The 14,094-nt window shown below is 40.8% G+C and overlaps 1 protein-coding gene across 2 annotated transcripts in view; it reads right to left on the bottom strand.

The window, feature by feature from the left end:
- atf7ip (activating transcription factor 7 interacting protein) overlaps positions 1–11,983 on the bottom strand; it is a 28,342-nt gene extending 16,359 nt beyond the window's left edge. The window contains exon 1 of one of the 2 annotated variants that reach the window (XM_053418554.1): positions 11,399–11,983. The gene's annotated coding sequence lies outside the window, so the exon portion shown is untranslated. The remainder of the gene's footprint in view (positions 1–11,398) is intronic. The other variant, XM_053418550.1, reaches the window with a different exon arrangement.
- Between the last annotated feature and the right edge of the window lie 2,111 nt (positions 11,984–14,094).

The raw sequence follows: 14,094 nt of genomic DNA on the forward strand, positions 1-14,094 counted from the left end.
TCACTGTTCAGCAACATCCTGAGCTTGTAACAGAATAGTTAACAGAAATTTCCCCTGCAATAAGATCTATTGTGCTGCATGTCTTAGGAATTTAAATCCACATTCCTTTCCTCCGTCAGGCTTTCTAAAATACTGTGATCGTTACGCCTGACACTTCGTCAGATCGAGGATGCTGTTGGTCAAAATTACTTATTCACAAAAAATGAACAGTTATGAGTTATGAGACATTTTCTGTAGATGCTAAACACTGAGAGATAAACAAGATGTCAGCCTGTGAGAGCAGAGCCCGCATTCCAACCTTTCCCAGCCTCCCTGCCTGCATCTGGATCCACTGAAACTCAAAATGGCCACCTGGTCTGCTGTTTGCAGCCACACTGAGCCTTTGGCGAGTGCTACTTCTCCTACACCATCCTCTCATGTTACGTCAGCACCACATCAGTGGAAATAACTCCAATAGGCATTATTCTCAAAAAGGAGATTGGACCCACCATATTTTTTGCTGAATGAAATAAAAACACATTTTACACAATGCTTCTAGCAGCTAGCTTATGTGGGTGTCACACCTATCCGACCGTCTATTTTAAGGGTTTGTAAAGGGCTGACCCAAACATCGTCAGTTTCACGCTGTAAGATGCTACAAGGCTATTTGCATTTCCTATTTTGACCACAAAATCCCTATTAGTAAGACTGCCTTGTTTAATTATACATTGTCTTTATTGTAAAGGCTGTTTCTAACAAACATTATTATGGTCAGTATCATCTCTGTTTACACTGATCAGATCGGTGAATATGCATGGCCTCTTTTGGTTTGTTAGCAATGAGATTATTTTTCTTTTTTTTTCAAAATCCAGCTATGAGTTTAAATGTTAAGGGAGATGCTTGCTGAGCGTCTTTTAGATTTAGCCACATCGGACCTTCCTTTTGCATGATCTTCACCTCTTTTGTTTTGTTAATTTCTCTCTCTGAGCTCCATTGTCAATAGATGGACTGAAAACTCTGAATTGCGCAGGAATGTGAGGATATTTAAATCTTTTAGTAATAGATTATCTCTGTGCAACTGACAACCAGCAGAAGACGGTACCCTGTCTATCTCCCTTTACGTTCAACGAGGGAATACAGTTTCTTATGACCTTGAACACGGTAAGAGATATCAAAACTATTATTCAACTAATCACTCAAATGTGAAACCCCACAAGCATATAGCTTAGACTATTCTAAAACTATAAAACTAACAGATACAGTGTGGTAGTTGTATATTAATTATATCACGTGAGTCAAGTGAAACGTAATTCTACAGATGTATTAACTGGGATAAAACATCCTTGATATTCTAAAAGTCAAAGATTTACACATTTGTGCAATGACGCAAGCAGACGTAATCTGTACCAGAGCTCCATTAATCAAGTTTGAACAATTCAGAGACATGTAAACAAATTCAATGAACTAACTGGAAAAACATTAATCATGTGAACTGTGCGCTTGATATTAACTGCACTCATGGCATAAAGAAAAAACTTGGACCACACAACATACCATTTAACCTACTGCAGTCCTTTTTATGCTTTCTCTGTAAGACCAGACTCCTTAAGTTTGCTGCTATCTGACAACTAAGAACCTGCATAGATCAAACACTTTGTGTTATTATAAGCTACAGCTGATTATTGATCTTCCCCCTGACATTTGTTCATATATGTCTGTTTGTGTCACATTTTCCACGCAGCCAGGTGTGGGCATTTCCTCTTCCTATTAAATTAGCAAAAAATTATTTTCCAAACATATTTTAAACTGATCAGCAATGGTCTAAAAGCAGTGATCCTTAGCCAACCATTGCCCAGACGCTGTACGCGTGATTAGTTTTTTCTTTCCCTTACATGAGTGGAGACTAGCAAAGACTGAGTAGAAGGAAAACGGGGGAAGAAAAATAGGGGGGAGGGGGGGTTGGGTAGGGGACGCAACCAAGTGTTTCCCTGTGAAGAAAGCAAGCACATGGTGAGACTCGTTCCATGGCTTCAAAAATTTGTCAAACTTATAACAAATAACAGAAAAAAAATCCAGCAATGTTCTATGAGATTATAGTTAGAAAACACCTTCGGTCAATTTCAGAACTGAATTCATTTGTATGCATTTGCTGCATGTCAGGTAAAAATGTAATCCTAGAAGCCATTCCCGAATATACTGTGCTCCACAAAAAGTATTGCATGAGCTATAGCTAGCACCACACTGTCAGATCTAAGTCCACAGCCTGACACAGAGCGCCAACAGCCCTTCCCCCACACCAGCAGGCTGTTCCAGACTGAGTTTTACAGCCAAGCATGGATCAAACCATTGCAGTAGAAAGGTGTTCTCACCAACAAGGGAGGGAGCTAGACGTTGCAAGCAATTCAAGCTCTGTAGCTAGACGTTCAAAACTAAATTAGCCTCTGTTAAGCAGGGAAACTTCTCTTGTTTTTTCTTGTTCTCTTATATTGATGAATATTCCACCCTGGTCACGAAAAGGAGCAATTTGACAAAATAGTATCTCTGTCTCTGTTGCAGTTACTCATCTTAGATTTTCTCTCTGTTTGTGGCACATAATTAAGAAGTTTATTACATGAAAATCCAGATAAGAAAGACATCACATTTATCCTGGAAATTGAAATCCAATGCTACAAGCTGCCTTCTCCCTAACTGCCTAAAGCACACATTTGGGTAGAGTAGAGAGTTACTATGATTTTCATCATAACAAATGGCAAAAACATTTCCTTAAATTAATGATTTAAATTAGTCAACAAGCTAGCCTACCACACACATTCCCCTCCCCCACTCCTTTCCCTTTGATGGATTGCTTGCAGTGAATGCTCTAGCTCAAAATGGCTGCTGCAGTACGCAGTAAGAGCAGACAGGATCCCTTTTAGCAGGAACACGGCTGACTTTGCCTGCGTGACTCTTTTGATCTTCATAGGGTAACATATTTGTGTATCTGAGGAAGATTTATTTTATCTACAGCACTTGTTGAATATTAATTAAGACTTTCAGCTCTGGGTACAACTGTGCTACCATCTTCTACATAAAAGTAATGAACATTTTGGACATCATAGAAAATAAATCCAATATCTATATTGCAGTCTGTGGGTTGGAGAAGTATGGAGATCTGGAGGCAAGGCCATCCCTCCCATTTACAGTGGAATGCATACACACGCTATTTGTTTCATCCAGAAGTGCCATGATTTGCTCTACTCGTTAATATTACTGCTTAGGGCTGAAATTATACTATTAAATGTCACATTTCAATCACCTGCGACACATGAACAATACCTGAATATCGAAGTGGTAAGGAGTGGTGCAAGCGATACAAAATCAAGGTATTGCTACTGTCTCTTGAAATGACAAACTGGTCAATCATCCCTGCTTGCGATATATTATTTTCGAGGTGACGGCAAGGGGAAAAGATTTGGGATCTATGATTGTCAAAATCTTCTTCTCTTGCTATTAAGTAGGACAGAAGCTATGTCCTCATGTCCAATACACTTCTTTTCAAATGAAAACAATCTCTATACAGTTAAACGTGTTAGCTTAGTATCAGAAATAATATCTGTAATTTGCTAGCTTACAATAGTTGCCTTGCATGGATAAACAAAATCAACTATGTTTGCTATATAATCTGTCCTCATTATGCAAAAAAAATGGATATAAACAGATGAAAACGGCAGGGGGGTTAGGGTGTAGACTATGTTACAGAGATATTTGTTTTATATCTTGTACTTAAATCTCTTTAAACAATGATCAAGTCCACAATGTTCAAGCATTGCTTGAGTATATGGCTAAGAGGACAAAAACTGTGTCCCAATTCAGGGGCTGCACCTTTTGAAGGCTGCATTTCATGCCAGATTGTTTCACAGTAGCAAGACAAGGCTTTCCAACTTTGAGGGCGCCTTCAAATGTGGCTGACATATGAGTCCTTCCATTCCTGAGGGGGTTCAGGCCTTCTTGGAGCAACTGATCCCAGCATAAATTGCGGATCAGTGATGAAGCTAAAAAGGTAGCTATGAGGACAGTCAAGCTGCAGTAAGTGCAGCAACTCAAAGTAGCTAATGATGCATTGGTAAGGAAAGTAGGTGACACAACTCCCTTTTACCATGATGCATATCATAACATTGTGCAAGAAAAGATAAACTAGCGTGTCGACCGGTGTGTCATGTTTACATCCCTCCTGATCAGAACTGGAGATGACCGTAGAATCACTAGACCTACAAATAACTGCCAGTTTCCCTTTCTTAGCAGAGAATGGGGCAATAGTGATCCAGCCAGGTGCTCTTGCACTTCATGCAGCTCATACCTTGACCAATCCAACTCCGCCCTTATGAGTACTTGGATATGACACAGGGCGTACCACTTTGAACTTGTCCAGAATATTGGTGCCCATACATTTTTTTGCAAACCTTTCCTATTTAGCATTAGGGGTGCAACGATTAATCAACGTAGTCGACAAATTTAAAACAAAAATTGTCGCCGACAAATTTAATCGTCGATGATTCGTTGGTTACGTCATATTGCGTGTTTTTCGTGCCGTGTAGCTGAACTAGGGATGGGCGTTCGATTAAATTGTCTTCGTTGATCGTCGGGAGAGTTAATGACGAATTTTCGATTAATCATTAAGATTTTCAAGTTAATAAATTCACTATTTATAAGCTACATTAAAATGCAGTGGGAAAAAAAAGCGTGTTTCCTCATTGAGATATTTATTACAAGATGAACAAAATATGCGCTGCCGTAATCTTAAGCAGCGGAGCCGACAGCTAGAAGCCGATGCTACTCAACACAACTGACCCTCGTTTTTTTCCCCTCCAAAATAAAATAATAATAATATAAAAAAACAATGTTAAACAACAACTACAAATATATAATACCTAGGTCTGACAGGTTTTGCCAAATGTAACTCAAAACTATCAAACAAGGTACCGAGTCGAGAAAGCTTCATAAAAATAACCAGTAACTCACATACAACTTCAGCATCAGCCTACGGATTTGTGTTGAGAAAGATAAGCTTGTTAACATGCTCTGGGGTCAGACGCGAACGCAGCCTGGTGAGCGTCAGTCCAGCCGCCGAAAAACCCGCTCTGAGGGGACTGACGTCGCCGTGATACACAAGTAGCTCCGTGCTAACTTGGCTAGCCTGGCCGCGGCTCCGGTGTTTGCGCTCCCCTCGTCCGTGTCAGACAACGCAGGCTCCTTGTCTCCCCCAGCCTCTGGGATAGCTTCGCCTTGTTGGCAGTGAACCAAGTCATTTTTTAACTCAAAATGGTCCCATGCAACACTTCGCTGTGACCTCTTCATGTTTACTTTGGAAATGGAACTACACGGTAACTCGCAGCCAGTCGCAGGTAACTGAGTAGGACTGTGGCGTTTTTTTTCAAACACTGCCCAAGTTCTTAAAACTAAATGATCTTAAAAAGGAAAAAATAAGGGAGCGTCTGGGCTAAATCATGAAATAACACAGGAGTGGTCCAAAAATATCCAGGCAGATGTCTTTAGTTTGACAGTCTACTTTTTTTTTTTTTTTTTTGCAGGATTAGCAACTACTCTCTTCACTATGAGCGGCTGCAGAGTCCAGGATGAGGGAGACTCTGTCACCACCTCAGTCTCGCTCTCCAGTTTTCTTTTCTGACCTCCCTTCTCCCGTGGTCAAATGTGTAATTAGCGAATTCCTCGCTGAAAAAATTATTTCATCGAGGAAATTCTTAATGATCAATTAATCGATCGTCGATTAATTATGCCCATCCCTAAGCTGAACTAAATGTTAATTTACCGGAGGTGCTGATGGAAGTTGCTGAGGAGTGAGCCATCTCGCTCCCTTCCTATGTCTGAAAGTCGCGCATGTGCAATAGCGACAAAACATGGCACGTGGCCCGTCCTTGGTGTTAAATGGACAAAAACTTATTTTTTCTTTGTTTTTTATCAATAGTAGTATCGATCTTTATTGTCTTTATTTTCAGTCATCACATCATACAACCTCAAGCTAAATTAAAAAGCTGTTGGCTAAATAAGAGCAATTAAGAATTTCTGTCATTCATAATCCGATTAGTCGACTAATCGTTTCAATAACCGATAGATAAATCGCCTATCAGAATAGTCGTTAGTTGCAGCCCTATTTAGCTTGCTGGCTTCATGTTGCAGCTCGCATGAATTTCTGGTGCTAGTCTTCATGGCAGTGAATGGAACTGCAGAGTGTCACACTATCATACATGGGATAGAGGCAGAACTCACAATATTACCTGCTAGGGATGGGTGGAAAAATCGATTCAGTTACGAATCACAATTCTTGTGAATGACGAATTCTAAATCGCGACGCTGTCTCCCAAATAATTATTATTTTAGTTTTTAAACATATATTTTGGCGTTTTATACAGGGGGGGGTGGGGGGGATATATGGGGGGGAGGAGCAACCTCACCCCAGAGCATGTTGACCAGCTCTTGTTTTTGCACAAGAATCTAAACATACCAAGCACTAGCTTTGCATAGCCTACATCAGGGGTGTCAAACTCATTTTAGTTATGGGGCCACATACTGCCCACTTTGATCTCAAGTGGGCCAGACCACTAAAACATAGCATAATGGCTTCGTACCCCACCGCATTTTTTACCCTACGCCACGCTACGCCCCTCCCCCTGGACGACTTCACGCTCTAAGTGAATTTGACTGTGTTGTATTTGAAGGTATGATACAACTGTTTTCCATGGTTCCAAAAAAAAGGAAATTGTAATATCGAATCGCAATACTTATATAATCGCATTACCCACAGAATCGCAATATCGTATCGCCACCTAAGTATCGTATCGGGAGGTCCCTGACGATTCCCGTCCCTACTACCTGCCTTGTTTAGACCATCCTTTTGGTGCTAATGAGAGCATGTATTCAGAATCTGCCACATTCATTAAACAAAGTTTATCTTTTGGTTTTCGCGTTGAAACAAAATTCTCCTCCTAATAGGTCAACTCCCCCATTCTGTGATACGGTTCTGCTCTGCTGTTGCTAAGAGAAGGACCTATTGAATGTGGGCACGACCAATGATTCATGAGTATTAGCAAAATGGGTTTTATACCTTTAAATGGAATAGACAGTAGGGCTGGTGGGCAAGTTATGTAATCGGTGTTTGCCTGAACCCTGCGCAACACCAATTATATGTCAACTGCTGCAACCCTATTTTCCCTCGCCAAGCCATGATTAAATGCTCTACTCTGACAAAACCATAGAAATTCTTTCTCCTTCAGTGACTGGCTACTGTCACTTAGAGGACTGTGTGGCATATCTTTTTGCTATTGAGTGTAAAAGCACTTTTTGTCAGGGGCATCTGCCATATACCAGAAGTACCATGCGTACGAATCAAAGTTTGGTAGCATGTCTCGTTCATGTCTCTCATTGTCCAGACAATTACACAAATCTACTCCTGTGGCCTTAATAAGTTCATTGGTTGTACATATGATCTTGTCCAATATCTTTCCATGTCTGTGTTGCAATAATATCAGTAGAAGTTATTGTGGAAGGTTTATTAGTTCCAACTCCAACATAACCCACTTAATTACAGGCCTTGCTCAATCTGTCTCCACGAAAAAGTCATCTTCTTCCTTCTGCTCAAAAGTAGTGAATTTCTAACCAACAGTAACATAATATAATACAGTCTCTGGTTCATATTAGGTCTTTAATGTCATCCCTGAATGTCCTGCTGAACCCCATCCCCCATTGTTCAAGTATTGCTTGATAGTGCATATGAAAAAGTATTGAGCAGCCAATTCTGATATGACTGAAATTGTTTTCTTGTTTTCTTGTTCACAAACTGTACCTACTTCTGACTCTTTTTATGGATTAAATTAAGAGCAGCGCTACACCTTTGAGGAGGAAGGGTGGAAGGAATGTTTATTCACATGTGAACAATACGCGTAAAGACAACATAGGTCTCCTAAAGCCACAATGAAAAGAGATCAGGAGAGCAGAGTGCTGCAACACGGAAGACCCGTTAACGACTGGATTTTTGCCATGCCTTCAAGTGTGGCCATTTAGAACACCTTTCTTTTCGTTTGTTTCAAGCATTCCCAACCCTTGAGAAGACCACCATCCCAAACATGGACTGACACAACCAGGTATCTACACACTCAAGAAAGCAAAGCTGGTTCTATAAAGCCTTAGGCAATGAGAGTGGTTGGAGAACTGGAGGTGGTCATGTGTGCACGCCTGCACATATATCTGCTCTTGTCCAAACCTATCACTAAAAGTACAAACACTGGAAAACCGTTGTCTTTTAGAGTGGCTTAAAACATTTGAGAAAATGTTGAACACATTTTGAAGACAACCACTCTCCAACATAATTGAATTGTTGATGTGTAACACATACATGTTGCAAGCGTCACTGTAGTCCAATAAAATCTAATATCAGGATCAAATCTGTGCTACAAGACAGGCCCCTCTATATTTCAATATAGAGGGGCTTGTCTTATATATAATGGCCTATGTACAGAATGAAAAACACTTTTTAATGATTGACTAATTATCAGCATGAAAAGATATAAATGAAGAATAACAAACAAGGACATATGGAGAGTAAACCGAGCTCTTATTTCTTATCTCTCTCATGTTCAGCGCAAGCAAAGGAACCGGCTGGAACTGGTTGAAACTGGTTCTTGTTGACTTGGCATTCTTGGAAAAACTTAGAGATAGACAATTTCAACAAGAGAAAAAACGAACTTTCTACAATAAAACGAGAATTGGAACCAGCTATCACCCCTTAACTGATTAACATCTACAGTTTTTGTAAAATGGCGATAAAACAACGTAAAATCCTGCAACAAAGATAAGATCAGACACCAACAAATTGCGGCTTGTATCCTGCTCCAAGTTATATGGTCAGAGCCTTATTAACATTTTAATCAGTATTTATATACCAATAGCGCAACAAGTGTTTGTATTGCATAATATGAACCCTTTGTTCATAAATAAAAATAACCCAGGCTGAGTTTCAAAACCAACAGTATTCAGACAGTACAGTTTGTTACGTGTGCGAAACAATGAAAAGCTGCAATGGCGGATTAGAGACCATGGTCATAGATTCCCTTAAGTGTGTGCATATTGCAGCTGTTTTATCAAGTGGCTGGTTCCCCACTCAGCCATTGTGTGTGACAATTTCTTATCATATAAATTACAGTTACAAAACATCTGGGCAGGATATCCATATGTTCTCCAATATACAATACCAATGAGCATAAGTGACAAAGATGCAGCTGAAATTATTAGCATTGCCTCTTCCCCTTTAACAATCCTTCCTGAACCCCAAACAGTCACAAGCATCTCAGCTATGTGGTAGAATTCACCATTAGCATTTATAGCTGAATAAACCCTTCTTTTTTTTTATTTCCTTTTAATGAACCCGGTGGGGGTCATGGATCCACACTTTGCACCGCACTCACAAACGCTCTGCAACAAACCTTTTTAAAGCAGGATTGAGAGAATTCAACTACCAAGCACATACACTGTCATTGTTCTCCATGTGGAGGACATTTGGAGGTCTTGCTTTTAAATGATTGCCAATGGGAACCTAAATATTTCCTACTTCCTCATTATCAACTAGAAGAGCTTAGCTAAGCAAATTGTTGTTTAAGGTGAAGGGTCAATAGGAAGTTCTCATCAATAGTCCTGGATGAGAGCTTCAGCCAATGAGAAGAAAAAAAAAATCCTAAAATCTACACGAATGCTTCTTGAAAAATGTGGGTGGAGCCTCTCAAGGCTGCTTCCTCTTCAGCAGAGAAAAGAACACGCTGTAATGAATTACAAGAGCACAACATGAGCGCTCCCACTGGGTGAAGGGGGGAGGGGAAGCTATAAAGAGGGCTGTACCATAATCCATGAGGTAAATGCAAACCTGAAACACCTCACTTCTTTATGGACTGAATAAAGTTAACTTTTTAAAACATCATAAATAAACTGAACATTTTCAGTTTCTGCAGACTGCCTGAAATCCCCGTGCTGTGGCTGAATGATCCCGCTCAGTTTGAAAGAACAATCATTGATCAGTTATCTGTACGTCAATTTACCTAAATCAAAACAGATCCAGATTTTTTCCCTCTTTCAGAAACCCACAAGACAGGGTCAAAAACAACTGAACTCTTGTATTACCACTGACATTAGGCCACACCCACATCCTAGAGCAGGGTGGCGCATGGAAAATTACTGGGCCGTACCACTTTACACCAAGAGGGGGGTTTAAGCTGCATTGAAGTGAATGCAGCAGATTCTTTATCACTATTGACCATTTTAGTCTTCTTTGCTATTTAGGCCCCCACTTAGTGATGAGTTTCATTTAAGAAACACTCCCTCTCATTATTTGTTTCAAATCACAGAAGTATATAAAATGAAGCAAAAGCATTTTATAAAGCTCACTTAAGGGTGATTATAAAGTAATAAAACAAATGTAGTATTTCAAACACAAACTACTTTTCATATTTTCTCAGTGAAAACTACTTCTAATCATAATCTATTGTCCTTCCTGCCCGTCCCCCAATCTGACACCTCTGCAGTATGCTTGCTGTGCACAACACAACATGGCCGCTTCAGCCACATGGTACAGTTGGGCCACTTCAGAAACTTTAGTGAAGAACAAATACATCCAAAACCAAAACCTGCTTCACAAGTCGCCTTACGAGGAAGTCACTGATTTACATGAAGAAAGTATTTGATGTCTTAGGTCACACTGCAGCCAACATGACTGGTGTGAGGGTTTCTCACACCTGAACAGAAAATGGACTGAGGTAGAGTCACATGGATTGTGTATAAATTTGTGTGGGAGCATTCGTCCTCCACAATATAACAACGTGGAGTTACGTCTAAAGAGCAGCTATGTGTGAGTTGCTTTATTTTTTACATTAAACAAAAAAAAATGTGGGGCACCATACCAGCGTAATACGAAGAAAAAAAACACCTAAATGGGAGTTGTAGGGTAATGTCAATAAGAACTTATACCCAATAGGCGATCCAGACATTTCTACGAGACCAATTTACGTAATGGCGAAAACCATTTCCATAAAACTTAAATTTAAAGAGCGTTTCTGCTTTGTGAAAGTCTTTGTTAAGGTAGAAAAGTAAAAAAACAAACAAATATTACATATTTATTAACTTTTTATTCACTTGTGCAGTAGCCGTTCAGCTAACATCGCAAGTGCTAGCTAACATCGCTTTCTGCTACAGCCTCAACCAGTGCGGGCTAACTGTACCCACATGAAACAAAGACAGAGGGAAAGACGCTTTTGAGTATTTCATAGCCACCTGTTCATATTCATGAGCCAAGATTGCAAAAAGTTAATTTTCTATTTAGGTTATATAAAATGGCAAGTCAGAGCTACTAAGCTAGCATGCTAGCTGCAATACCATGACTTACCGCTCGCCGAGCGATGTTCCCGCGATTATCCGGCTGTGACCACCGGGCTCCTCCTGCTGCACACACCGCTGCTGTGCTGGGATCCGTCGCGATCAGGATGTGGAATCAGCGCTGCATCAAATCCACCGGATCGAAAACACCGGGAAAACTAGTGAGCTGGTCCCCGACAACAACTGTGTAGTTGTGCATCCACGGCGGCTGTTCTCCCCTTGCGCTCACAGACAGACTCCTCCTCCTTTCGTACTCAAAATGTGCACCACGGACGTACGTCAGCGTCGGTGGTGGCGGCAGGAGGAAGAAAGGGGGAGGCTGGTCCACAGACGCAGAGCAGTCGCGTCGATCCGCCGTCGCGATCTAACACTAAGTTCTTCCTCTCGGTCTCTCCACAGGCTGGAGGCGGTAAGGTAGGTATCCACCGCTACTGGACGGGCTGGGTCGGTGTGTGTGTGGTTCAGGCAGCAGCAGCACCTCAGACCGGTGTAGACTAACTGCAGCAGCGTGGAGGAAACAACCGCACACAGGCGACGGTATGGAGCAGGGACCATTAGCATGGAGAGGGAGGGGTGTTTGATTCAACCACGGCCGACAGAGAATCGGGCTGAGGGGGGAGGGGTTAGACGGAGGAGGAGGAGGAGCCAGAGCAACAACAGACTGAACCGTCGGTGTCTGCAAACTTCCGCACCGACACTGGCGTCAGTGCGGGTCTTATTGCTGATGTGTGAGCGCGGTGCTGTCTGTGAGCCACTACAGACAACATCTCAGTTTCCTCTGATGGTAGGGCTTTAATGATGGTGCACAAAAAAATGGCTCATTTGAAACTAGAAACAGGCAAACCAAAGGTTAATAGGGAGAATACCAGCCTATTTAAAGAGCCTTCGATATAAATAATTCAAATTATAATGTAAAATACATTTTAGTCAGATTTTACAGCGCAGCTTTTTTGTTAGTGACACTTTTATGAATGGATTATAACACAGAATGAGGGAGACAGAATGATCTGTCCTTCTCAACTTCCTGAAAAACCCCATTACATTAATGAAGAGCTTATAATCTCTAGTGGTCTCCTGACATGGAACATTAAACATGTCAGCCATTTTGTTAACTCACTTGTGAGCTTGAAACTTGTCGTTCCCCAGCTGGCCAGCAGAGGGCTCGCCATGGTGATGGTCTGATCTTCGAGAGCTATATGTATGACCCTGGCCACAAGGGATAGCCTGTGCTCCCACTGTCGTGTGTGTCATCATGGCTAGTACTCTTACATGTTGTGCGCTCATAACATGAAATAAACATCCATGTGATCAGGAGAGGGGGTTGCTAGGAAAGCCGTGCGCTCCCTTACCCTGGGCTCTTCTTCTCTCCTCTCACACACCCGCACACATCAAACAAGTTCTGGAGAGCTGGTCTAACAGAAAGACGCTAGAGTCCCTCTTGTCACCTACACGTGGTGAAATCCAGCCAGGATATGCTGTAATGCATCTCTTCCATGGAATCAATGGCAATGTGCATTACTCTATATGACAGCTTTTTGCAGATCACAGACAATACAACCGGCGTGATGATCACAAGATACAGCCGGTGATACCAATGATACAACAGGAGCTGCTACAAAACCCTATGTGTTTTTTTTTATTTTTTTCGAATCGTCAGTAAATCACGATAAAAATCCAATTAAGGAAACAAATTTATCGCAATGGTTGAATAAGAATTCGTACGCACGTTTTTTAATATAGCCAACAATGTGATAGTGTTTTGTGCAACATGGTGTAATGTGAGGAAGGAAGCATGTTTACCAAACATTTACCAAACATTTACCAAAGCGATCTACCCTGTCTAATCGACCCAGTCAAAGGCAGTCTGCTCATACTAATTATTTGAAATTACAGTATGATGTCTCACATTTATTAATTTATAAGACCACAGTATATTGGCAACTGACATGCACATAAACTTGGAGGAGAAATCGTTGTTACAGTAAGTATTCTCTATTCCACGTGTCAGCAAAATATGTAAAAAATATTGGTGTACGATCAGAATATAAGATCAGATCAAGCGGCCATGCCAAGTTTTTACTTTTGGTAGGAGAAGTAAAAAGGTTGACGTGAAGAATAGGGAGAAATCGTACTAAAAAAGTAGCCATGCTGAGCAGCCGGCTGAGAGACAGACTGCCAGTTCAACATAATGAATCAACTACTGATAAGAGCAGAGTAGTTACAACTGAGATAGTCACACCACAAACCTACACGCAACGTTTCACAACAGTGCAATCAATGTTACCATGAATTTCAGGGCTTTCAGTAAAAGCAGGAAACTCCCACATCTCAAAAAAAAGAAAAGAAAAGAAAAGAAAATAATTTACCACCAGAACAGCAGAGGGCACAACAGTACTAAATAACAAAATGCCAGTGACATTTGTTCTGCCTTTAAACATGCTCACCCACTGTAAGTAAAATCTTTGTAATTGTACAAGATGTTCAATTTCTGAATGTAATTACAATGTCAATATTGACTTATCCATGTTTAGGAGCTGTGGGATAAAAAAGATATTGATTTTTGTGAATTTGAATGACGGGCAAAGAAAGAGTTAGCTGATTACGTACGAAACATAAGAAGTAGCTAGTTATCCCGATAAAGCCCGAAAGAAGAAGAAGAGGAGAAAAGCTCATTATCAAGTATATATAATAGTTCAGTATGCGATA

This window comes from Pleuronectes platessa, chromosome 3, assembly GCF_947347685.1.
Source record: "Pleuronectes platessa chromosome 3, fPlePla1.1, whole genome shotgun sequence".
Taxonomy (NCBI): domain Eukaryota; kingdom Metazoa; phylum Chordata; class Actinopteri; order Pleuronectiformes; family Pleuronectidae; genus Pleuronectes; species Pleuronectes platessa.